This window comes from Camelus ferus, chromosome 26 (assembly GCF_009834535.1).
Source record: "Camelus ferus isolate YT-003-E chromosome 26, BCGSAC_Cfer_1.0, whole genome shotgun sequence".
Classification (NCBI taxonomy): domain Eukaryota; kingdom Metazoa; phylum Chordata; class Mammalia; order Artiodactyla; family Camelidae; genus Camelus; species Camelus ferus.
Genome location: NC_045721.1, coordinates 18,367,731 through 18,394,336, shown reverse-complemented (window position 1 = coordinate 18,394,336; position 26,606 = coordinate 18,367,731). Strand labels below are relative to the sequence as shown.

General features: G+C 41.4%; 1 protein-coding gene and 2 long non-coding RNA genes across 13 annotated transcripts in view; 2 read left to right on the top strand and 1 right to left on the bottom strand.

Moving 5' to 3' along the window:
- Positions 1 to 26,606, top strand: part of STOX2 (storkhead box 2) — a 175,586-nt gene that overhangs the window by 82,530 nt on the left and 66,450 nt on the right. Inside the window, exon 1 of one of the 11 annotated variants that reach the window (XM_032468557.1) lies at positions 14,188 to 15,428. The exons of the other annotated variants lie outside the window; for them this stretch is intronic. The gene's annotated coding sequence lies outside the window, so the exon portion shown is untranslated. Of the gene's footprint in view, positions 1 to 14,187; positions 15,429 to 26,606 lie in introns of those variants that run through there. 11 annotated transcript variants of the gene reach the window in all.
- On the bottom strand, positions 139 to 7,264 carry LOC116660036. The gene is made up of 3 exons (XR_004315389.1): positions 6,893 to 7,264; positions 6,337 to 6,339; positions 139 to 149 (listed from the first exon to the last, which is right to left on the bottom strand). It is a non-coding gene; the product is annotated as an uncharacterized LOC116660036 (long non-coding RNA).
- LOC116660035 lies at positions 15,280 to 26,039 on the top strand. Its single transcript, XR_004315388.1, has 4 exons — positions 15,280 to 15,290; positions 15,640 to 15,646; positions 24,049 to 24,053; positions 25,718 to 26,039. It is a non-coding gene; the product is annotated as an uncharacterized LOC116660035 (long non-coding RNA).

Genomic DNA, 26,606 nt, shown 5'->3' with positions numbered 1-26,606 from the left:
ACCTTTCTCATACACATCTTTTGGCAGGGAGGGTGGGAGTATCTTATCAATTTCCTTTTCAAATATGGTTCCTTTCCAAATATAAGGGTTGATCGGAATAAATGGCATATTGACACGCTTTGAGATCATTTGCGGGAAGTGCTCTTCCCCTTAAGAAATGTTAAGGAAATCCACTTGTATTAAGTTAGTGACTCTGGGTACAAACGGATCCTTTGTCACATAAAATGAAATAGAAAATGAAGTGGCTTAGAAAGACATGAGCCTTTTCATATTTCTCCTTCCTGTTTGTCCAGTCATTTGGCTTAATAACCACTAGTATTTATCATACTTCATTTTCAGGAGAGTTTTTTTGTTGTTGGATTCAAAGGGCAAGATAAGCCTCTTCAGAGATGTACGACAGGACCTAAAATAACTTCAGTTGAGACTGTTTTTAGAAATCTCCTCCCCCAAGGAGAAAAATCACTTAAAGAAAAAACTTTAGGAAAGGAGAGATCCTTGGAAAAATGTTAATAGTTGTCCTTCTGGTCTGGCCTACCTGTCACACAGTGGGTACTTCAAGTTCAACTCTGTTTATTTAAGGCAAAATTATAGGCATTCCATAATCTCTTTCGAAGGAGACAGCACCTTTTCAAACAGTCTTTTCTCCACTAATAAGTAATTATCAGTTTGAAATGTGATTTACAGCAACAGGCTTGACAGTTAGCCTTGGCTTTTTCGTGCACCTTCAGGATAAACTACACTTAAGCTCAGGAGGTTAGAATGGGCACATATAAGGCTTAAAGAGATCTTGCAAGCAGAAAGTTAGATAGAGAATTCTGAAACTTTAAGTCTTGAAGACTATGCCTTATATGACTGTTTAAGCCCCTAATTCATGTTACCAAATTGAAAATCATCCCAAGAACTCACAGGCCTCTTGGCAACCAGCAAGTTCACAGGCTACGAGGTGAGTTCACTATTCATCTTGAATATTAATTTCCCAAAAGAAGTTTCTGGACAGAAGGGGGAAAAATCTTGCCTCTTGTTCAAATCAAGATGGATAATAAAATGTGTATCCGTGATCTGAACAAGAAACAGGGTTAGCCCAAATGCATGTGCGATCATTCTTCCAGTTTCTGAAACTAGAAATTATGCTATTAATTAACTAGAGATAAAAGTAAAACTCCCCACAAAGAGGGAAATATCTGTATGATCCTTAGGGCTTTATACATGAAAACGTGCTCTCCCACTTCCATGAAATGATTTTCAGGGCACCGAACCTTTTGTTGATGAAGGCGTTAGAACCTTCTCTGTTAGGACCATGTGAATTGTGACCTCTTTATACAAATGATGCTGCTAACTTGTAACTTTTTTCACTCTCCTCTACCCCAGCCCCAGGGATGGCTGCATCTTTGTATTGCACATGCCTTGCCACCAAGTTTAATCAAGATTGGAAAGTGATTTTCCCACTATAAAGGTTCTACAGAGCGTGTTCATAAAAGATGTCCCTTGTGAGTGAGACACCTCTAAAATCATGGTTCTTTGAGATGGATGCTTGTCATTTTACAGAACAATAAAGTAGACAGTTTTAATACTGTGGCTTTAAAGGATTTGAAAAGAAAAGAGAAAAAACACATGCCCCAAACTGACATTTTAAGAAAATATAAACCAGTTTGTCTGCCAATCTAACTAATATACTCAGTGAGGAGGAATGGTCAGGACGCCACCTGGATGAGTTTATTAGTTTTCATTTTATAGAAATGAGTTCTGGGGCACAGTTGATTGCGTGTCCCAGTTCCTTATGTTCTGTTATTTTAAGAGATGTTAGAGTTTGCTGGGAGTGGAGGATGGACAACCGAGGTTCTAATCTGGGCCTGCCACAAACCAGCTGTGTCTCTGGCGAGTAACAGGGCCCCTCCCCGTCTGTAACGGGTCCTCCTGGCCCACGTTTCCATGACAGAATTGGGCTGCATAACGAGCAAGCTCGGGATTTCTAAGCACTTACCCCGAAATCGTTAGAAATAACCTTTGCCCTTTCTATTTATTGGAGTCATGTGCTTCCGGCTGGGGGCTGTGTGGGAACAGTGCTTGTTTTGCAGTCAGGTCCTATTTCCTGTCATCCCCAGATGTTACATTAAGTGTCTGCATCAGGGCTGGTCCTGGTGACCAAACTAACAGGGGGTGGGGGGACGAGGGACACAGCCGGCAGATCATGATCATATGCAAGTTTTCATAAACAGCATCCTGTCGCCTCCTTTTCCCTCTTTGTAGAGATCCATTTTCAGCCTCGCTGCTCTAACTGTGTTTTAATTTGAAACTACCTGTGTTGACTCCTTTCATCAGGCCCGTGGAAGTGAGGAATATTACACTTGGTGGTGAATGACTGTATTCTTTATTTTCCGGGAGAACGCGAATGTGCTTGCAAAAGGTCACCTCTCTTGGTATTTCAATATCTTTTACACTCTTGTGAATGTTTTTATTTGCAAAAAGGAATCTGAGTATATTGTATAAAAACCTTAGCATTTTTTTTGCACCTCCGGAGCAACCATGGCTTAAATTCTCTATACCCCAGAGAGTTAGGGCAGTTCAGACAGTGCTATGTTCTTTGATACAAGATTGCTTATGCTGAGTGCAGATAAAACCAAGGAACAAAATCCCATTGGATCCTTGCCAGTGGGATCAGATGCTGACTTTGGCAATTAGGACAGGCTTTTGTAGATCAGTCATGGAAACTGTGTGCTGCCTAATGTCTCAGGTTTGAAGTGGAGGTTCTTGTAGTTTGTAAGAATACAGATTATAGTCGACGCAAACTTAACTTTCGCCACAGTAACCCAGGAAAGAAATGACATGGGTGTTTTTTAAAGTAGGTAGTAAACTTTTCCTTAAGTAGTTAATCCCTGGACTGTTTTTATGTGACATCGGAATGTGCAACTAGTTGGCCAGGAGATCCCATTGATTTCCGCCACCTAAATATTTCTAAAATCTGCCCCTCCCTCTTCATCTCTGTTGTTTACATCTTCGTCTGTTCTATGGCAGTGTCTTCCAAACTGACCGTGTCCAATTCATGGGTACTTGTGCCCAGAAGGGCTTTGTTTTTTATTTTTTTTAATCCCTCCTAAAGCAAAACTGGTCATGTGACTTTTCATCTCTCTTCAGTGTTTTTCATGCCTGTGGATGAGGTCTAAGACCAAAGTTCTTCATGGCATGACCTCCCCTGCTTTTCCCACCTCTTCTTCTGTCCCTTCCCAACACCCTGTGCTCCAGGCTCTGGAAACTCTTTGCCTTCAGCAGTGCCTCGTTGCCATTTTGTACCTTTTGTCATTTGTGTCACACTGCTGAGAACGTGCTCCTCATCTTTAAAGGTCTGATATTTGGGGATCCTATTAAGCCTTCCAGAACAAGTTCACACACTCCTGTCCTTTCTAGAGCAAATCACTCACATGACACTTGTTTTGTACTTGTGTTTCGGCAACTTGGTGACCTTCTGTTGTACCATGGGTTTACTAGCCGGTGAGTTCCTCAGTGGCAGTACGTGTTTGATTCACATCTCTATTTCGTCAGCAACCATAGAGCTTGGCACTATGTCGGGGACTCAGGAAATGTTTATTGGATGAATGAATAAAACATGGCTTGTCTTAAAAAAAGTTGGTTGAAGAGCTGTCTTGAACTTCTACTGTGAGTCATCCTTTTATAACTATGGAAGATAATTGTGTGTGTGTGTGTGTGTGTGTGTGTGTGTGTGTGTGTGTGTGTGTATGTGTATCGAGGTACGTGGACTATCAAGGACTTCCTATTATGGTTGGTCGGACCAGCTCTCAATGAGTCAGCCATTAGAGAGCGGTAAATAAAATAGGAAAAATAGGATATAAGCAAGAGTTAAATGGGGTGGTTGATGTGGTTAGTATAAGTGGAATAGGAGTTTAGAGAAGAGATGTCAATTAAAAAAAAAAGGCTGCTTGGAGGTAGGACTTGCATCTTAAAGGACTGGGTAGGATGTGAAGAGACAGAGAAGGAGGATTGGAGGAAGGCTGTGGAAGCAGTATGAACCAAGGCATGAAGCTGGAAAGGAAACATCTATGTGAAATTTGCCATAATGTGACTTTGGGATGTAACTAGAAATGACATGTAGCTAGCCCAGATGGGATCTTGAAATGTAGATGGAATTCAGAGTTTATGGGGTAGCAATTAGATTTGTGAGCTTGGGAGAGAAATGATGAAAGGAGCATCTGAGGAAGAGGTGTCTGGCCATGGGTTGCAGGATAGATGGAAGAGATGAGAGTCGGGAGGCTAGGAGACCAGCTGGGAGGTGGTTGAGCAGACAGAGGTGATCAAGCAGTAAGGTGATGAGGGGCCAGCCCAGAGCAGTGTTTTCCAGCACTGCTGGGATTAGCACGCCGCCCTCAAGGACTTTTTAACCATGTCATACACCATCTGTGCTGTTATGTACTTAATTTTTATTTTAACTCTACCCACTTATGTATTTAAATGAATTAAAATGAAAATTGTTTATTTTATATGAAGTTATGGATTTCATTTGGCAGTTATCTTTTTAGTGCCCATTAACATGAATATATTACTATTTCAGTAAAAAAATAATTCAACCAGGTACCACCTAAAATGCCCTCACATACCTGAGCGGTACTCATGCCTCACAGTAAAATCCCATGTCAGCCAAGGAAGGAGGGATGGGGGTGAAGGGCAAAGGGGGCATCTGTGAGGACAAAGGGCCTGGCTGTTCCTTGTAAGTGACTGGATTGAAGAGGTGAGAAAAAATGAAAGGTGAATCAGAGATTTTTGTTGAAAGACTGCAGTAAATGACCAGGAAGCTGGGGGAAATGGAGCAGATGATGAGTTCCACGCTGGATGTAACGGGTTGGTTGTCCAAGCAGAAAAGGCACACACGTGACCGGTAGAGAGTCCATGTATAGTCTGGAGGTCAACCACTTAGCAGTGTTAGTGAGAACACGGAAATAGCTTAGCTTTTGTACTTTATGTTCCGCTTCGTAGAGGGGAACAGATGACTTGCTTATTTTTATTTCCAGCAGATGGAGGGTCAGTTGGATTCCATTAACATTGAGTCCTACTTGGGTTTTGGAAAACCTGGAGACTCAAAGTTAGATCTGCTCCCTTTCCCTAAAAGTAAAGTGCTTTTTAATTCTTGGATTTGTTTGATTAGTGTTTGCATTTACTCAGAAGCTATGGTACTGTTGATAAAAGGGATATGCTTTTGATATCTGTATAGTCAGGTTTGAAAAGCGTTTAGAGCTATGTGGGCAGCAGCACCAAAGACTAGACCAGCTACGTAAATAATGTATATTTCAAACATCTGTCATATACCGATTCAGTTGAAAAATGATGGCTTAGGTAACCCATACACACTGTTAAAATCTCCATTTATCTTTCTCCTTAAATCCATGATGGCCCCTCCAGGCCAACTTTTCTCTTTTTGAAGATAAAAGAGAAACATTTGGCAGGTGCCTGTGGGCGTTAAAGGTAGCAGGACCTGTGCCTGGCCGTCTTCTTCTGAGGGTCATTCCAGGGGAGGGACCTTCTAGCTTTTTAATTAACACCCCCACCTCCCCCTGACTGCAAATTCCTGTCTAGCTGATTTCCCTAAGAGAGCTACTAGACCATTTGTTGCTTTCGGCATATCCCACTCTTGCTTTGAAATCATTTATTTCGTTATTAGATGAAATGAAGGCCCCTATAGCAATTGAGGTGCAGCGAATATTTGTCTTTTTTTGGCTGCCGGGCATCTGAACCCTTTTCCCCTATCTGTGTAATTCCGCACTGTTATGGATTGAATGTGCCCCCTGAAAGATGTGTTCAAGTCCTAACTCCTGGTAGCCCTGAATATGACCTTATTTGGAAATAGGGTCTCTGCAGATGGAATTAAGTTAAGGTGTGGTCATACACGCGTCGGGTGTGTCCTGAATCATATGACTAATGTCCTTGTAAGAAAAGGAAAAGAGACGCAGACACGGGGAGAAGTCCCTGTGAAGGTGGGGCATGGATCTGAGAGATGGGTCCACAAGCCAAGGCAGTACAGAGATTGCTGGCCACCACCAGAATCCAGAAGAAAGGCATGGAATGGGTTCGGCCCAGAACCTCCCGATGGAAACAGTCCTGCTTCTGACTCTTGGCTTCCAGAGCAGTGAGAGAATACATTTCTCTTGTTTTAAGCCACCCAGTTTGCGGTACTTTGTTCCAGCAGTCCTTGGAAACCAGTACACCTACCTTATGGACGCTGAGGGGAGGCAGGACCTCATTTGTCCATGTAGATGCCGACCTTGCCGTGGAATGGCTGTCCGGCTGCGTGCATCTTGGACATGGGCGCGTGAGCTGGGTTTCATCAGTCACATCCTCCCTTCCAGACCCTGCATCTGGTGCTTGCAGGACAGAGTAGGGCCCTGCAAGGGTAGTGGGGGCTGTGAGCCAGATTCCTTGGGTGGCGCTGGTGTGGTAGCAAGATGGCATTCCGCAGGCAGTGTCCCGTGTGTGGCAGTGCTGGCGGTGCCAGCTGCAGGGTTTGTGCTTGACGCGGTTGCCGAGGAGCCCTCGCCGAAGAGGCTCAGGCTGCAGAGTTGCCAGCCTGGGTCTGCTGGCCTCCCTGCCATCCTCAGTTCCTAATACTTTCCAGTTACTTCCTTTCCTGAGAGGCCATGTAGCACAGGGCTTTAGAGCAGAGATGCAGTCCAGAGGGCTTCATAATCCAGTCTTTCCAGTACTCACCGGGTAAACTTGGACACATTACCTATCTCCTTAGGGCCTCAGTTTCCTTACCTGCAAAATGGGAATAAGAATGGTATGTACCCACAAGGTTCTGGGTGAATTATGTGAGTTAATGTATGTGAAGCACTGTGTTGATTTCTGTCGCATATGAACAAAGCACCCCAAAGGAAGCAAACAGAATGACTCTCAAAGGGATCTCAAGAGTTTTCATTTCAAAGTATGATGTTAAGAAGAAATTGCATATAAGCTACACAAAGACATACAGTTGCACCCACCCATACTGCCTTTCTTTTGTAAAAGCTGGGAGCCCTTGTTTCTCCCTCCCTAGTAACACCCCAGTTCCCTCTCCCTCGCACCCAGATACCACTTAGTGTTTAAAACTCAGCTCAAGTATTGGTTCTCGAGGAAGCCTCTGTGGCCTGATGGCACGTTGATTGAGCTGCTGCTTATCTGTGCTCCCGTGGCATCCTCGAACACATCGTCATCATCTTCCTGTCTCTTCCTTCCTTCAACTGTAAGCTCTTTGCAAACTTGGCTCTTGTCTCACTTGGTTTTGTTCTAGCAAAGGCTGGGTGTGAAGGAGGCGAGCAGTAGGAGTTTAAATGTACAGCTCTGGGGACCCGTTGTCTTGCTAACATTCCTGATAGTTTCAGTGAAATCTCTGACCTCTGTATTTCTCTTCTTTAACTGCTTTCATAGTTAGTACCCTGGGGTTTGGTGATAAGAGGCCTGATCGCTGACCCCGACCCATTCCCCTGGGCCAAAGGAATAAACTGGGGCATTTCAGGTATCCACCAGGTTGGACACGTATAAGCTTCTGTCTTGGGATTTTAAAAATTCCATCAGAGATCTTGGGTGAAATGATAAAACAAGAGAGCTTTTTGGAATCCACCAAACTTCTAAGATAAGACATGACTTTAGATTAGGTGCTGGAGTTTATAATTATAGCAGGGTTTCCCGTGAACCTAATAGACTCATTTGAATTTTCATTTTGATTTGTTTTAAAATAGTTGAAAGGAGTATTTGGTTTTTTTCCCTCCATGCGTGCTAACTGGTTATTTATAATGAAGACATTGGACAGCTGTTGATAAACTTAAAAAAAAAAAGTGTTGTTGTTGTTTTTTAAAGTCTGTTTAGCCAGGGACTGGACATGCTCAGAAGAGCTGAACAGTGGGGATGGTCATGGTGTCAGGTGGATTTTTCCTTATTTGCAGTAGTGGCTTCTTCTGTTCACAAACTGCCTGCATATAGTTGAAGAGCTTCGTGATTTGGGGCTTTGAAGTCAGACAAGACATCTGTCCTGGCACCCACATGCTGGCTGTGTAATCTTGGCAATGTGTATGATCAATCTATTCTGTTTCTCATCTGCAAAATGAGGACAAAAGAGTAACTTATAGTTGCTGTGTGGATTAAATGAGCAAATGCATTTAAAAATAATTAGTGTAGCGCCTGACACACAGTGAGAACTTAGGACGTTTTCGCTGTGGTGTTATTAGTTCTTTGAGGACACAGCTCTGCAAGAGTGACTCATCCCTGAACATTTTACAACTGAGGATGGAGACCAAGGGTGACAGACAGCAGGCACTTTGTCCAGGGTTGGGTAGAGTTAAAAATGGCTTTAAATCTGATTTTTATACTTTGGTACTCAGTTAATCCCAAATCAAATATTCCATTACTTACTGATTTGGGTATGTGATCTTCTAAGAAATCCACAGAATTATTCATTTCCCTATGTGGGCCCGCTTGTCCTTGGGTTTCCATCTTAGGAAGAATGGTAGAGAATCATTGTGTGTTCACTATTCCCTTGAGATATAAATCCAGGAGAACTTGGCTTCACCTAAAGTCAGGGATATGGTGCCCCGTATAATCAGAGATACTTGTTTTGACTTTTCAGTTGAAGGTAAAGAAAAAAGGCCTCTTCCGAGCTGATGGGTGAGCCGTGTGTTTGCACGTGTTTACGTGAGCAGAAACAGTGTGAGAAAGGGAGCTGCGAGGCTGAGGGTCCCTCTTTCACGGTCTTTTCTGAACGTGCAGCCCAGTGGCTTCTCTCCTCCAAACCACATGCCTGTTCCTCCTTCAGTGAGTTTTAGGAAGTAGTGATGGTCCCGTGGAATCTCGAGTCAGCCTGCCCCCCTGGGTTGGGGAAAGGGGGGCTACAGTTTGGGAGCTGCTTTTCACATGTGTTAATATTTCGGCAGCTTTCCTTAGAGCAGATGGTTTGGCAGCAGGACTTGGGGCTCTGGGATGACAGCCAGAGCCAGGGGAGGAGGAAGGGTTTCCCCTCCTCCGAAGCTTTCAAAGCTGCCACCTCACTTTAGAGGTAGACGTGCAAACCGTGGCCGGCCAGGATTTGGGAACTCAGAGCTTCCCACTTTTTTGGGGGGGGGGTCCTCTTCATTTTCAACACTTCTCCCCACCCCACTTCTCCTTTCCTTAAAGTCCGGGGGAAAATAACCTCAAGAAGAACCACAAGTACACTCAGTAGCTTGCCTTATATGGGTACGGCCGACTGATTGAACTTCAAAAGCCTTCTCTAATTATAGCTCCACAGGATGACAGAAAGCCTTGGCTTTTGTTGGTGAAAGCATCATTTTTGGAGATCTTGTTTTCCCATATGTTGTACTCTGCTTGGTGTGGGCGGTTTAAACATGTGGAGAATTTCAAAGCACATTTGTTTGGGAGGCCAAAGGCGTAATACGTGATGGTTTACCATCCAGATCCGAAGGGCCAGGAATGAAGGTTTCCACTGTCAAGATGCAGCCGGAGGTGCGAGAGTACGTTCTCTGTCATGATGTCATTAGGTTGGGGTTGACGGTGAGGGCCGATGATGGGTGTGGCCAACACTGCGTACAGTGCTGTGTAGACAGGCCCCAGGAGGTGTCTGTTCAGCCTGGTGGTGGGAGGCCCGAGGTCAGAGGGCCTGGGCATGCGAATAGACTTCCTATCAAGTTGACAGGGTGCGCTCCTGAGATGTCCACACAGAGAGAAGCCTTTCCCCCAAGGAAGGGAACCATTGTTCATTGAGCAGGTACTTGGTACCAGCCAGCAGAGAGAATGACCTCATGTGGTCCTCCGAACAACCCAGGGAGGCAGCCACTGATGAATATTTTAAGCATCACAGATGACAAAACTGAGATTTTACACACACACACACACACACTCAGGCACACACACACACTCAGGTACACACACACACACACTCAGGCACACACACACACAGGCACACACACACACACACACACACACTCAGGCACACACACACACACGCTTTAACTCTTCTATGTACTCTGCTATTAATCTACATGCTAATTGATAGTAAAATTAGCTTCCAGTTTTTAAGTAAATGTTAAATGTTTTCTTTTACTACCCCATGGGTTCATCATGCACTTGCTGTGGGAGAGGAGGAAAGATTTTAGAGTCCCTGCCTATTCTAATGAGTCTGACAAATCCAAGTATTTGTGGATGTTATTTGAAAAGACCCCACTCTGCCGGCGGAAGTTCTCAGAGCTATCTTGCCTTGCCCAAGTTTCCTAAAATCTGGCAGGGCATTGCTGGGTGTTGAGGGCTATGGCTGCAGTATTTCTCTGCTGCCTTTTCTTACTCTTCCTCTTCTTAGCACGTTAGAGGGGGTTTATCATCCACCCTTCGTGAGTTCCTCCGCCATCTTAACGGGCCCGGTGTTATCGGGAACTGTCCGTCAGGCAGTGAGCATCCCTGATTCTCGCAGGAGATGAAGTCGCTGGGATGACACAATTCCTAGGTCTTAACTTGTTTGGCACAAAAAGCAAAACCTCAAATGGAAAGAAGTCCCCCCACGTAAACATAATTTCCATTCATTTGTAATCCATTTTCTTCTGCTGACTCATTCTCTCTTGTCCCCTTCTTTGCCTTTTCTGTTATGAAAAACTGCTGAAGAAACGTGAGGTTTCGTGCAGTCTAACTTTAGCCATCTGCTGTCATAAGAGTTTACACTGAACGTTATTCTGAGCAACCTAGTCGGCGAGGATCCAAATAATGGAATAATTAGACAGTATGCACCACAGTAATTTAAAATGACGCTATCAGGGATCAAAAAGGAGGAGTTATATAGGTCTGGATGATATAAGATAGGATTAAGTCCAAGGTAATCAAGAAATTGATAAACCTGAAATTTTGGTGAATATGATTTTAAAAAAATCGATGGCTAAAATTGGGTAAACGAATTATCTTTCATAGTGAGTGAGTTAACTGGTTTAGAGTACGTCCGATGTATTTTATAAAATCTTCGATTTGGGGGAGAAAGAAAGAAAGAACTCTCCTTGTGGTTTCCCCATAGTGGGATCACTGAGACAATCCTTTATAGTTTCTCCTAGGTTTTTAGTGGTCCAGGAGGATGAGTGCAGTAACCCATGGCAACAGAATGGATGTGAATCATATGAAAGTGTGATCTCCATTTAGTACTTTTGCTAGTGGGAGGACTTGCAGAATTTAGCAACTGCATATATCCTTGGATGATGTAACATTTAAAGTAATATAAATACAAATACAGGAGCAAACTTTCTTTTTCAGAACATTTAAGAACGATCCTAAAGCTTTATGATATACAGTATTTAAAAAAAAAACCCAAAATTGCTTTTAGACACTACGTAATAGTTAAAAATTTTATCTCTTATTAACCCACCCCCCATTTTTTGACTCGTTAACTAGCGAACACTTAAATTCTCCATATACTAGACTTTAAAATACCAAATGAATACAACACAATGTTGTTAGCTCTTAAACAAACAAATACAGTTTATAGTTTCTCTGTAGTGTTAACTTTAGAATCCAGGCACCAGAAGAGACGAACTCACAGAATGAGAAAGGTCAGATTTACCTGTATTCGATTACCAAAGATTAGAATTTCTTCATATTTGCATGTCTGTCATTCTAAGGTCTTGTTGCCAGGAAGGCAGTCTGGGAGAGATTTGCTTAGTAAACCACTTCTTTGAAGAAAAGGGTTTTAACACTGCAGTAAATTAAATGTATGGAAATTGCATTCACCTGAGCTGGAATTTTCAAAAGTTCACTGTGCCTTGCTGCTTCGGGAAGTTGACTCCTCAGGTTCAAGTGGAGATAACTAACTCTATGGACTCATTCTTAGTCATGCATTTTTTTAACCTTTTTTTTTCATTGTGGTAATATACCCATAACATAAAATTTACCATCTTAAGCATTTTTACATACAGTTCAGTGGCATGAAGCATGTTCACCTTGTTGTGCAACCAACATCACCACCATCTGTCTCCAGAGCTCTTTTCATCTGCAGAACTGAAACTCTGTGCCCTCTGATCACTAACTCCCTCCCCCTCCTCGCCCAGGCCCTGGCAACCACCATTCTCTTTTCTGTCTCTGTGGGTCTGACCACTCTAGGTACCTCACGTAAGCAGAATCATACTGTATTTGTCCTTCTGGGACTGGATTATTTCATTTAGCATAATGCCCTCAAGGTTCATCCATGTTGCAGCAGGTGTCAGAAATCCCTTCCTTTTAAAGGCTGACTAATATTCCGTTGCACGGATGGACTACATTTTGTCATCTGTTGATGGACACTTGGGTTGCTGCCACCTTTTTGTGAATTGTGAATAATGCTGCCATGAATATCAGTGTGTGCAATCGGTGTGTGTTTCCAACTCCCTGTTTTCAGCAAAAGCGAGTAGAGGTCATGATCTAGAAGGATCTTAAATTCCAAACTGTGGAGTTGTAATTTCATTCTGGAGATAATGAGTCTCAGAATTATTTCAAACAGGGGTATAAGCTGCTGCAATTTGTGTTAGAGAGAGACCATCCCGGCTCAGGGGGTGATATGAATTGAGGGACCTAGAGGAAGACATTGATAGGGGAGTGGATACAGGGATGCTTCTAAGGGTAACAGGGCCAGAAGACTGAGGAATCTCAAGCTGATGGGGTCTGTCTCCTCCCCGGAGCTATGAGAGGTGGAGGAGGCGATGGGCACGGCGGTGCAGGGTGAGAAGAGCTACGTTGGTACCAGAAGACGGATGTGCTAGATAGACTGGCGAGCAGCTTGAAGAGCCCAGCTGAGGCTGAATACCATGAATTTGGGGTGGCATTTAGTTTCCAATTTAATTTGATTTGATTGAGTGATTTTCATAACTAGAACTCTTTAATCTGAGTGCAGAACTGGAAAAACCAGGCTTTTGGAGTTTTCTAGTATTGGCACTTTGCCAAGCAGAAGGATCAAGAGAAAGAAAGACGTTACTACAAGATATTGAGTATAGTTCCCTGTGCTATACAGAAGAAATTTGTTTTTTTATCCATTTTACATGTAGCAGTTAGTATTTGCAAATCTTGTAGTAACCTACTATGAAAAAGAATATGAAAGCAAATATATAGTATGTATATGCATGACCAAAAACATTATGCTGGACACCAGAAATGAACACATTGTAACTGATGAAACTTCAATTAAAAAAAAAAGTAATAAGGAAGTTGGTCCTTTTCTCCCTGTGGCATCACCTTCCAGTCAAGCTGGAGCTGGACGTCTCAGCTGGAGATGTGGTCTTGATGGTGGACGGGAAGGTGGTCTGTGGATTCTGCTGAGTCTTCCAGATGGTTCTCTGATGATGGCATTCTAAAAATACTCAAAAGGTGAACCCCAATTAGGCAGAAACACAATAAGCAAGAATCTGAATCTTGTTCTCAAACGAAGTCATCCCGAACTCCCTTTTGAAGTTGTTTTAAGAGTAATTCAGACTCGAGTATGGTGTCATTAAGAACTTTTTTCTTAGGAACCATCAGGGTTCTTTTCTATCTCTGCTCGAGAAAAATTGATCATCTAATTAGGCCTTTGTCGGATGGAACTTGCTACGTATACAATGTTCCACACTAGACAGTGTCATAAATATAAGTAGGACTAGAATAGCACTAATTTGGGATAATTAGGAGGAAAACTTGTCTAAATAAGTGAAAGATTTAAATGTTATAGAATGTTTAATGACGTAGTCACACTTCCATGTCCTTAGGCTATCTAACGAATGGATAAATTATTTATAATTAGTGTATCAATTTTTGCTGGAGATGCTCCTTTAGTATTTGAAAACAGGTTATTTTTTCCTTCTTCAGAGCTTGAGATGGTCCCTGAAACCTTATGTATGCCACTTATTGGTACTCACTAAAGGTGCCCCTAAACCTAACCCTTTTCCGTAACTCCCAAACTCCAAATTAGTAGATTTCAAATTAAAACGAAATTTTGTTTGATGGGAGGATAAGGTCATTCTGCATCCTTGAAGGCATCTTGGGCCTTCTGCTTTTTTTTTTTTTTTAAAAAAGAAATACGTATTTCTATCATCTGCATGAGAACAGATTTTTTAAAAATCCATAAATAATACATAGACATACATAATATATACATTTTCAAATTCAATTACTCAAGATAAGTTTAAAAGTTAAAATTAAAAAATCCAAGATAAAAGTAGATAAATAATTAAAGTTAAAAGTGAGTAAGACCTTCAAAATGATACGTAAATAAACATCCCAGAAGAAATAAATAATCAACATGGTTTTCCCCAAAGAATATTTTAGAATTCGTGATGCTAATGTTCCTCACTTACTGAGGGCCTGTTGGATGCCAGTCGTAGTCCCAGTCATAGTCTTCTATTTAATACAACCCATCCTGTGAGGTTGGCACTGTGGTTCCATCAGTTTACTGATGAAGAATCTGAGGTTGAACGTTGCACGCTCGTAAGCGTCAGAGCTAAGATTCAAATCCAGATGTAAGTTTTCTTAGTGAAAACCCTTAGCACGTCGTCCTCCAGGTTACAGTTAGAATAAAGCAAGTGGTGTTTTTTTTTTGTTTTTTTTTTAACCAGATCTGTAAGAGAATAAGGAGACGGACACTGGGCACCGAGTCAAATATCGGCAGACTGTTAACAGAAAGGGGGAAGGTGGCGGTGCAGTGTGAGGGTCCGGACAGCACATCCGGATGAGTATTATTCATTGACCGTGATCTTTTATTCTAGCCGGTTACCAATTCTTTGCACACTTGGACTTTTCAGTTGGTTTCCTGGATGTAGAGTTGACATCAGGTAGTGACTCCAGGCCCGGTTTGGGAGCAGGCTGCTGGAGCCTGGATGCAGGCACTTCACGTGACCAGCTGTGTGGTGTGGCCTCTCTGTGTCCCCATGTGTAAAGTGGGACAGTGACAGCGCCTACTCATTGACTAGTTCTGAGGATTCAATGCCTTAATACATGTAAAACTTTAAGAGTAGTGCCTGGCACATAATTTTTGCTCAGTAATAGTTAACAGTTAATAATAAATGGATGGTCTGAGTACAGCAATCAGTAGCTTTGGGTCTCAAAAAAGGGGTCATTTATTTTAGAACTCTGCCCTCCCGTTTAGAGGCAGGAAAGGCTTCACTGCCAGTTATTAGAACCCCCCGACCCATCAGGAACAGTTTAACATAGCGTGGCTAAAATTGGGTGGCCTTGTGGGATGGGTGTGGTGCTTTTCCCAGGGCACGCGTTACTGATCTGGAAGTAGCAATTAGGACTTAACTGTCACAAGGTTGTCAGCTGATGTTTTTTGATAGGAGGCAGAAGTGTGCGTGTGTGCGGGTGCAACATCCTAATTATTGCCCTGTTTTGCCCTTTCTGGGACTTACCCAGGGCTCTGTCTCTGCGAGGAGCTGCCGTCAGTCCATTCTTACTTCTCCCTTCAGAGATACCCTCCTTCCTCACCGCAGGTAAGTGAGCAGACCCCTCAGCCAGGCACAGGCTCCCCCACAAGGTGCTCAGAGTCTCACTCGCCTCTGTGTCCCTCCTTGCTGTTGACGGCTGTCCTGCAGAGGCTGCACGGGGCTGGCACGGGGGTCACAGTGCTCCACAGAGAGGCTGCCTTGAAGGGCTGTTCCCAGTTGAGTTGAGGCCCTAGGGATCCGCAGTGTGTTATTTCAGTGCTTCCGTTTTACATTGTCTGCTCACCAGCTCTGAGGCAGCTTCTTAATCACAGATGAGTTTTTCAGTTCAGGGCATCTGTCATAAGTGCAGTTGTCTCTTCCCTGCGTTAGGAAGGGGGGCGGCTCTGACTGTGGGACGCCTGGTGTCTGGGATGGCCTGGTCTTGATGGCTGCATCTTCCCAGAGTTGTCCACGAGATGCTCGTAGCCCCAGTTGCTGCCCTTTTTTTGCAGCAGAGAAGCTTCTTGGGATGAAAAACAACAGCGATGACAAGACACATCTCAGGCTGCTTCGGGGCCCGAAGGAGATTGGATTTTGCTGTTTTAAGATTCTTCGGAAATTTGTAATTCAGGTGGAGAAGACTACTGTGGAGAGTGACAGGGGAGAGCCCTAGTGTTCAGAGAGTTGTTAGAGAGCTCAGTTTTATGGGTGATCAGGACGGAGGTCTAGAGTAAACTGGTGATTTTGCTAAGGCACAGACTTTAACCACGAGTCAGGTCCACATGCGGGTGGGCCACAGACCCGGTGAGTGGGCGGAGCCTGTCACCAGCCTCCAGTCCAGTGGGGCTCTGTGCTTCTGTTCCCAAAGTTTCTGAGACAAGAGGGAATTAAAAGCTTGGTCTCTTTTGGGCAATGGTCCTGAAAAAACCCCAGCCACTACTTTTGGTGAAGGATTGAGAGGGAAATGAAGATATCTGGAGAAAAAGAAGCTTTGTATAAAATGTGAAATACAACATTTGGTGGTGGTTTGGATCTATGATGTAACTTAAGGCCAGAAACAGTAACTCCTGTGACTGCCTCGAGAGTGTACTCAGATGAATATAGATTTTTCTTTTTTTAAAAATTGAAGTACAGTCAGTTTACAATGTGGTGTCAATTTCTAGTGTACAGCATAGTTTCAGTCATACATGTACATACGTATATTCCTTTTCATATCCTTTTTCATTATAGGTTACTACAAGATATTGAATGTAGTTCCCTGTGCTATACAGTAGAAACTTGTTATTTATCTGTTTTATATATAGTATTTAGTATCTGGAAATCCCAAACTGCCAGTTTATCCCTTCCCACCCTCTTTGCCCCCTGCAGATGAATATATTTTAATCACTGTCTTAAGTTTCATATATACAGCCTTCCAAGAGATTAAAAGGTAACTTAAATGTTTTAGTTACTTGGAAAATGACATGGAGTATATTTGAAAATGTAGAGATTTGCTGAAGTCTTGGGACCCATCCAGTTACTAGTGATCAGTTTCTTTTGTACAACATATAGGGTAAGACCAAAAGAATATAGGGTTGTATTCTGTATATCAAGTAACTAGCTATGATTAAGTCAAATACTTTATGCTATTTTTTGATTCTGTAGTGACCTTTGCCTCCCTTCGAAAAATCCAGCACATATTTAGATACAAATATTTTAGGAATTCAAGGCAAAGAATGCCCTTGGTCTGGTGGGTTTAGAAGAAGTATGTATTCTGTCCTTATGCTACATTGCGTGTAAGTAGGTTGGATCATTACCTATCTGAATGTAACTCTGAGATATAATTTCTATCAATAACCAGCTGAGAGTTGGGGATATTTCTGGTCTACTAAGTGAGACTGAGAGTGATGGAATCTCTGGTATAGTCACACCATGTTCTTCTGAGCCTTTTGGAAGCATTAAAACCAAATGAACAAAGAGACTCTTGCTAATGGATTCATAGCTCTCACTTTACCCCCGCATGTACCCCCAAATAAGACCGTTTAGCAGCACTGGATGGTGGAGGGCTGAGGCATTGGTGAGCCCGTAGGTAGTGAACTATACAAGAGCCATCTTGTTTGCATTATGTTCACAGGTTATTTTTGTACATCTATTACAACTAATTATCATAGCTACATAATTTTTGTTTTTAAGAAGGAAATTGGCTCCATAAGGAATATATTGTAGCAGATGCTAATAAAGATCGTCTAGAGAATTAAAAGGAAAACTTACTCAGCAAACTAGGGCTTGGGTTTAATTTGCTGAGATGGTCACATGAGGAGGAGGTTTGGGGTGGGCGTGTCGGTGAGTTCCAGTTTGGATATGTTGTGTTTGAGGTACTTCTGCAGATAGACAGGTAGAGGTATTTATTTGATAGGCACTTTTTTTCCCTTATGTTTTAACCTGAAAATCGGCCTACATATCGCACTAGTATTGTTATGTACAGTTTTAATTCCCCATAGAGATCTTGAGCCCACAGATTTGCCTTATTTTACTCAAGGGATCGTGTCCATCTTGAATAATCTAGTTACCATTTTTGACCCTTGTAAGAAGTGTGACTGGTATGGCTGGTCGTCTTGAAACAACTTAAATTTGGCTCTAAAAAGGGGGACCCAGCTTCCTCCAGCAACAGTGTTTCCCAGCTGCCTGTCAGAACTGTAGGAGATGTGGGTGTTACTGCAGCTTTAGAGCTAAAGAAATGTCCCACATGAGGGCTCTTCCTCTGAACAATATTTATAGCCTTTTGCAGAGCACTCCTTCAAAAATACCTTGTGTTTACAAAGCATTTATTCTAAAGAGCTTGCTTGTATTTTTCCATATATCCTTAGAACATGTGTGTAAAGTTGGCAAGAGGCGGATTCACGTTCTTAATGACAATGAAATAAATATAAATATGACAGTGCCTTCTGAATGCTTTCTTGGTTAATGTTTATATTATCCTAATATTGACCTTTTTAGTGGACATCAGTATAAAGGTTTCTCCTTAAGCTCCTGGAAAATTTCAGAAGCAGAATATCTGGTTCGCATCTAACATGTATTTGAATTTGTGGACAGAAATAGCATACCTTTCCCCAACGTATTTTAAATGATAGTGATTAATTTTAAATTTGATCCTGTAGATTTAGCAAAAGACATACTTGGGAATGGCTTTTCTTAAGCATGTTTGATCTTACTGAAATTAAGGTGATCACATAAAAATCTATTAAAAAAAAACGGGGGATACGTGGGTATCACTAACGATTTTTGTTTTGAACACGATAGTTAAAATTGTAGAATCTTCTGTTTGGAAAAGTGTTTGTTATTTATACTCCACTTCACTCTCCCTCCCCCCCAAATTTGAAATATCTTAGGGAATTATTTAATATAGTATGATTTAAAAATTAAATAAATGGAAAAATGGACAATGGGAGAATAAAAGTAGGAAAGTAAACTGAAGGTAAGGTGTCTTAAGAATTCACAAAAAGAGGATAGAGCAACAAGAAATTCAAACCTGATTCCAGCCTAAAGATTAAATATAAATACGGTATTTAATTGAACAATCACTGCCCCTCTCTCCTTAGTGCCCTGCCCTGCTCCATTCTCTTAAATCAGGAACAGACTTATTGGGCACTTTGCTCTAAGTGTATCATTATCTTTTATTTTCATAAGGCCTATGTTTTATTTCTGTCTCCTTTACTGACTTATCTGGTTATACAGCAGTTGGTGACAGAGTTAATTAAACCAACTATTCTGATTCTTTTATTCAACAATTCCTTAATTTAGTGCAGGATTTCAAGTCTCTTGGTCTCCACAGACCTCTTTTTTTTTTTTTTTACAACAAATACTTTGGTAATGCTTCTTTTTCTACCCAGAGATATAATCTCACCTACATGCATAATTTCAAAGAATCAATTTGTTCCCTAATTGTAGAATAAGTGGGAAATAAGAAAAATGTAATTTATAATAAAATACTGTTTTGTTAATTATAAACATTTTAATACCTAAATTTTGGGGAGGGCCTCAGCGGAAGTTATCGTGAGGTCAGCAGATGCCTGCACCTGTCGGGGGGAACCCCCCCCAGCAGTGCAGAGACAGGTGGAGCCAGCTGTGTCACACACGTGGCTCAAACCACAATCTCCGTTGCCTTCATGAACACAGTTTTCTGAACTGAAGAACAGCTCATGGCAACGTTTCAAACAAAGCAAAGTTTGTTCCACGTCCAGTTATAATCCTGGAAAATTCAGCGTTTACTAACGCTGGGTGAAACAGTTTCGTCTTCATGTGTAAAACGGAGTTCTAAGTGCAAATAATGACAAATAAATATTTCACCCAATGGTGTCCAGTAGGGCACTGGGAAGTAGACACAGGAACACACACTCTGGGGGTCTGCCCTGCGCACTGCAGAACCCCAGCCTCCCGGGAACCTCAGCCACGGAACTCAGTGACATTCTGTCAAGTGTGGTGGCCTGTAAGGCTGTGAAATCAAAGTGTTAAAAATATAAAAATATCCATCACCTCCAAAAGTTTCCTCCTACACTTTTCATTTATTATCATTAGTGTGTGTGTGTGTGTTTGTGTGTGTGTGTGTGTGTGTGTGTGTGATAAGAACACTTAACACAGAATCTACCCTGTTGGCAGGTGCTAAGTGTGCAGTACAGTGTGGTTAACTGCGGGTATCATGCTCTTTCACGGTGCACACTTACCTCCAAAGTCGTCAAGTTGCACACGTTAAATGTATACAGCCTTTTGTACGTCAGTCATACATCAGTAAAGTGATCTAAAATACATTTTGAGAAATTGAGAGTAGCATCTAATAGCTGACAGTAGTTTGATGTTTTAACAGCATCCAGGAACATCATTAGAAAACCATCTCACTGAGTTCAGGTATCGTGTGAACCGCACATAGTAGGTCCTCATTGTGACACCTCGTTTTAAGGTTAGTTTCTATAGCCTCAAAGGCTTCAAAATCTGGAAACCATTTATTTTATTGGTTGATGATTAGTTTAGCTCTGATACTGAATAAATTGTTGGCATTGACTACTGATGGAGGATTAGAGGTGAATTTTGAAAAAACAGCATTTTTGGCTTTATTTTGGGAAGAAGTTACAAAAAAAAAAATCCCAAGGTTGCTGACTTGATTTAAAATCTTCTCCAGTACCACTAGCATACCTTTTGTGAGACTGGTTTCCCTACCATGAATGTTATTAAAACAAAACACAGAAGCATTTTAGAGATGCATTCTCTCTCTCAAGTAGCGCTGTCATTCACCAGTTTAGATGCGTAAATTAACAGGCAAGAAGCAAGCTCATTTATCACGTTAAAAACTTTATTGGTATACTCCATTTGTTCAGGGTGTGTGCGTGTAGCCATTTAATATAGACAATACTATTTCTTCCATAAATTTTATTTCATTGCAATTATGAAAATACAAAGAATTACAAGTGTAATAGCGTTTCTCTAAATTAATTGTCTGTGAACACACTTTCAGTGAACAATGTGCAGTATCTGTAAGTCTTTTTTCCCCTTTGTTTTACTTGTTCTGATTATATTTACTGACATGTAATTTTATGTCTGCATAAAATGATAAACATTTAGGAAAAAAGTGAAAAAATAATGAGCTTGCTTTTTTGTCTTTCACTTCATTTTCCCCCAGGAATTCATTTTTATTATATTTTGCTGAAGTGTTTTTCACCACAGTTAGTTTGAGAAGTGCTGGTGTGATGAATCCACCTGAAGTTGAGGAAACAAGCAGTCCTTTGGTTTGTAAGCGCATCTTAGAAACACTCCTTTATCTCGGCGCTTTTACTGAGCGCTTGTACGTTGTGATTTTCCTGAGATACATGAGGTCCTCATCAATTTTTTCCTATTCCTTTAAAAGAAAGATAGAATGTTTTCTTTCAAGTTAATTTCCCATCACTTTGTTTACAGTAAGAATCTATTTTATTACCAAACTTTGCTGTGGATTCTGTGCGGTAACTTTGGTCTCCATAACGCAGCGTTACCTTTGAGACCACATTCTGCCTAATTTTAGAATGATTGTTTTGCAATGCGTTTTAGATTTTTTTCTAGCCTTGAACTTTAACATCACTTGTTACCTTACGTCAGTTCTGATTTAAAAACACCCTTTTAATAGGCTACTAATTATAAATATTTTTTCTTGGAGTGAATTATTTTTAAAATGAGAGCCATGTGATAAAACTGGTCAGACCTCTCAGCTCCTTGGTGTATCCTGGGTAGAAGATCGCTTTCAGATTTTGGACTTGTAAAGGTTTTCAGCAGTTAACCAGGTAATTTGGATTTTTAAGCAATTTATAACAAACTTGATCCCTTGGTACCTTGGACCTAAGGATGGTGTATGGGTTTCCTAGGGTTGCTATAGCAACGTACCATAAACTGAGTGGCTTACAGCCACAGAAATGTGTTCTCTCACAGTTCTGGAGGCCAGAAGTCTGAAATCAAGGTGTTGGCAGAGCCTCAGTCCTGCCAAAGACTCTAAGGAGTGAATCCTTCCTTGCTTCTACCAGCTTCTAGGGGCTCCAGGCTGTCCTTCCCTTGTGGCTGCATCACCCCAGTCTCTGCCTCTGCCTTCACACCACCTCTCCTCTTCTCTGTGTTCTCTGCTGTCTCTTATAAGGACGCTTGTCATTGGATTTGGGGCCCACCCAGCTAATCTGGGATGATCATCTCATCTTGAGATCCTTAGCTTAATCATACCTACAAAGACGTTTTTCTAAATAAGGTCACAATCCCTGGTTCTGGGGCTGAGATTTAGATGTACCCTTTTGGAGGCCACCACTCAATCTGCTACAGATGATAACAGATTTTTGATCATTGCTGAGCATCTCTTGAGTGTTATATATGTCACGTGCAGTGGTAGTTGCTGTAGGGGTGAGTGTGAGCTGTGGTGAAGAGGGCTGACGTTGGGATAGACAGTCCTGGACTTGGATGTGGGTTCTAGTGTTCTCCAAGCTCTGGGAGCTCGGGCCATGTTTCTTAATTTCTTTGCATCTTCACTTCCTCATCTGCAAAGTGAGAGGGTGAGGAGACGCAACATTCCTGAAAATCCTGAACTGTGCGATGGATATGTCAGGGGTGATCTTAATTATGCTGTTCCCAGATTTGAAGATGCACCATTTTTATCATTTCTGAAATCAAGGTGTCCCTTGAAATCAACCACTGGTTCCCTGACTTTGTGGATTCATGGTCCTTTTCATGCCCCAGTAATTTTTTCATGCCACTCCTAGGCAAAAGCAATACCTCGTTGTTGTGTTTACTAAATAGGTCCAAATGACTAAAGAAGTGTTTAAATAATGTCCTAACAACTTAGCAGCAATTTGAAAACTATTTCGTTTTATTCTTAAATAACTCTGGTAACTTACTAAGGAAACATGTGCACGTGCTGGACACTGCACAACTTCTCAAACCTGGGGTATGAGATTGGACACTGCTACCCTTCTTCACCCTCCACACTGAGCTTTGTGCAATACTGCTTTTTATCACACCAGCCACCCAAAAGCCAGCTCCTCGGAGATGCTGCCGTCACCGGGACTGTAGCACAGTGTAATTTGAAACTGTAAGATAACCCGAGCTGGTTGTTGGCATGTTGTCCGACAGAGGTCAAGTGATGCTTTCTGATTTGGTGATACTAAATTTACTCCCTAATCTGCAATGTAAAAGCCTGGCTTTAAGATTTTCCTAGTCCTCATTATCTTCAATAATTCATATGCTATATTTTATTCTAAACTTGAATTCCCAACCCCGTTTATTTTAATGCTTCAAAATTTTGTTTTGTATTTTCTGCCTAAAATAATTGTTCCATAAATGCATGTTGATGAATATCACATAAAAGGAAACCAGTTTTCATTCAGGCCAGCACAGAGATGAAACGTTCAGGAGACACAGAGCTTGGTGTTGTGTTGTGTTTTGTTTTTGATGGTGTGACTAACCAGCTTTTTTTTTTTTTTTTTTTTAATTGAGGTTCTGGGGATTGAACCCAGGACCTTTCACATGCTAAGCGGCTGCCCTACCACTGAGCTATACCCTCCCCCCATCCAGCTATCTTTGGTGAAACAAGCTGGGATCTAGCTTCTTTACCCTAGGCTAGAAATAAGGGTGATGAGCCAGTGAAAAAGCATCGGTCATCCTTAGTTTATCTTTCCATGAACCAAGGTAATTACTCTAAGAGATGACTGTCCTGAGCTCTGGCTTCAGTGTACCAGTGGGGTCTTAGAGTAACATGCATTTGTTTATCATATTCATTCTCCCCCATCCTTCTGGTCCTCCTCCTTTTCAGTTCTTTCATTCATTCAAAAGTATTTCTTGAGCACCCCAGTATTTGTGTCCTGGGGATCTCTACCGAATCAGCGTACTGAGCATATGGTGATAAGCAAGCTGGACGTCACGCTATGTGCTTCAGTGCCTGCCACGTAGGAAGTGGTCAGCAAATGGTAGCTGGAATTCATATTAATAAGCTTATGTATTGTGCACTGAAAAGCTCCACCAGAAGGAACACAGAGATGAAATATAAATCAACAGATTGTGAATTTTTTCTTGTAAACTTTGGCTGGAGAGTGAATGGGAGACTTCTCTGTGACAAGAGGCACAATGGTCCCCTGTTGACATTTGTCACATCTTCATGCCTGGCCACCGACTATTGCTCTCCGGTTATTAGATTGCACATGTGTTGAAGGATCTGTCCTCAACCCATTAAAAAATATGTATGGTCCTCAGGGGTATTTAGTACATCAAAAGTGTGTAAAACCCTCAAGGATTACTAAGTAATTAGCCTTCATGCGTAATGTGTAAACAGCAGAGGAATCTTTGATTTTGGCTCAATCAATGTAATTGTGATGTTAACAGATCAGCAGCCAACAGTTGAATAAACTTTGACATTGAGAGTAGACAGAGGCACAATCCAATTTACTGTTGATCGATCAACCAGCTGATTTCTTTTTAGTTGAGACATTCGTAAAACACTTTTCTCACGCACGCATTTGTGAGATATGTAATGTGCAAAATCTCCTTGCTTGAAAAAACAACAAAACACAAACAAACAAAAAAACCCTTAGATAATTGTAGAACACTCATGACTCACCCCGTCGGACCAGACTTCAGGTTGTAGATCTGGTCCTGAGCATTTGCTGAAGCATCACTAAGAGGCTTCTGTTTCTTCTGAGCTCGTTCCTATGAGATACTTATACTTGCTTCTTTCATTTTTATAACCCGTATACAAAATCCTCTAGTTCTCCAGCTCCCCTTCAACTGTATTCTTCCTTTCCTTAAAAAAAAGTAATTCCAGATCGCATCATTTACATTGGTAAATTGACTTTTCAGTAACTCCGGGAAAAAAGCTCTTTATTTGTAAAACATGAGCCAACTCCTGTTTCAACTTGAGAAAACGGATGACAGTCAAGACCTTTATAGAGCTGCGAGGCCAGTACAGGTTCTAATAGGGGGACAGGTGATGTTTATAAATATTTTTTCAATCATGTGGTTTTTAAAGAACCCTCCTTTTTAAATAGTTTCCTTTTGAAAGCATTTCGTATTGATCTGAAGTTAGTTATTAACATTATCCTAGTCATAAATAGTCCTCAATATTGCTGTATTAGCATCACGTGTCGGTTCCTCTAATTGCTGGGGCTTTGAATTCCAATTCTGGTAGCAATGAGTTAAAACTTTTCTAGAAAGACATGTGAACCTGGGATGCAGCGAGTTTTCAGAGCAGTGTACAAAAGAAACTGAGAGATACCAAATTTAATATGGTTCATTATTCCAGGTGAAAATTTAGGCTGGAAGAGAACACATGATCCTTCATTACTAAGCTCATTTAATCATTTAACTACATTAATTGTTGGTATAAGATGTTATGGGGCAATGAGGTGCTTGCAGAGGTGACAATCCAGGGACACTGTCTTCATGAACAGGACCAGTAACTAAGTTGTTCAGTTGATAAACTTAGCTAAAGCAGGAAGCCATTAAAAAAAAAAATCTGAGATAATTTAACTGAAAATGTCTTTTCGATGTAGGGCCAAGGGCTCTCCTTTGCATACAAGTTTGCATGGTTTTTCTTGAATAAATCAAACCTATAATACACCATCTATGACTTCTATTTTGGGTTTCTATAAAGAAGGATGAAAATGAGTTAATTAGCAAAGCTGGGTGCTCGAGTTTTCAGTATACTATTCTGTCAACTTCTGAGTGTTTGGAATTTTTCATGTTAAAATGTTTTTCGAATAAAAATATGAAGAAATAAAGTGATCAAGAATTTAAAATATATGGGGAGAAATGGAAGCTCAGAAATCATTCCTGAGTTTTATGATATTAAAAAAAATCTATCCAGGAGATCCACTGCACTGCAGCTACGACTGAGCGTTGAGCCAAGTGCTCTGGATTCAAAGATGTCTCTCAATCAGTGCTCTTCTTGAGAAACCCAGGGCTGGTGTACAGAAGACAGACACATAAACCCCCCAAATTACATTACGGTGTCATAAATGCTCTAACAAGGCACACATATACAGAGAGCAAAGAACTAAACCTTTGAAGAAGCTGGGGAAATACATCACCAAACATTTGACGATAGTAAGCCAGAGAAAATAGTAATTATGAGTTCATTCCAATTGCAATGTGAGTGTCTTGGCTGGGTTGTGCCTAATGAAGATGGGACCTGCCTTACTTCTCCACATCCTGGAAAATATGAGCATCAGTGCTGAAATGGAGTGGTTCACATGATACTGACGTGCTGAGTCCTCCGATCTCTAGCAAAGACTCAAACACTATGTCAGGGTGATCTCATGACTTATAGAGTGTGTATTTATTTTTTTAATTAATTTGCTTATTATTGATGTATGACTGACATATAACCTTATGTTAGTTTCAGGTGTACAACATAATTGGCATTTGTATCTATATGGAAATGATCACCACAAGTCTAGTTAACATCTGTCACCACACATAGTTACAATTGTTTTTTTTCCTTGTGATGAGAATTTTTAAGAGCTACTCTCTTAGCAACTTTCAAATATGTAATACAGTATTTTTAACCCTGGTCACCGTGCTGTACGTTACATCCCGTAGCTTATTTATTTTATTTTATAACTGTACCTTTTGACCCCCTTCACCCATTTTGCCCACCTCCATCCCCCGGCCACTTCTGGCAACCGCCAGCCTGTTCTCTGCGTCTATGAGCTTGGGGTTTTTTGTTTTGGTTTGGTTTGGTTTGGTTTTTTCAAGATTTCACGTATAAATGAG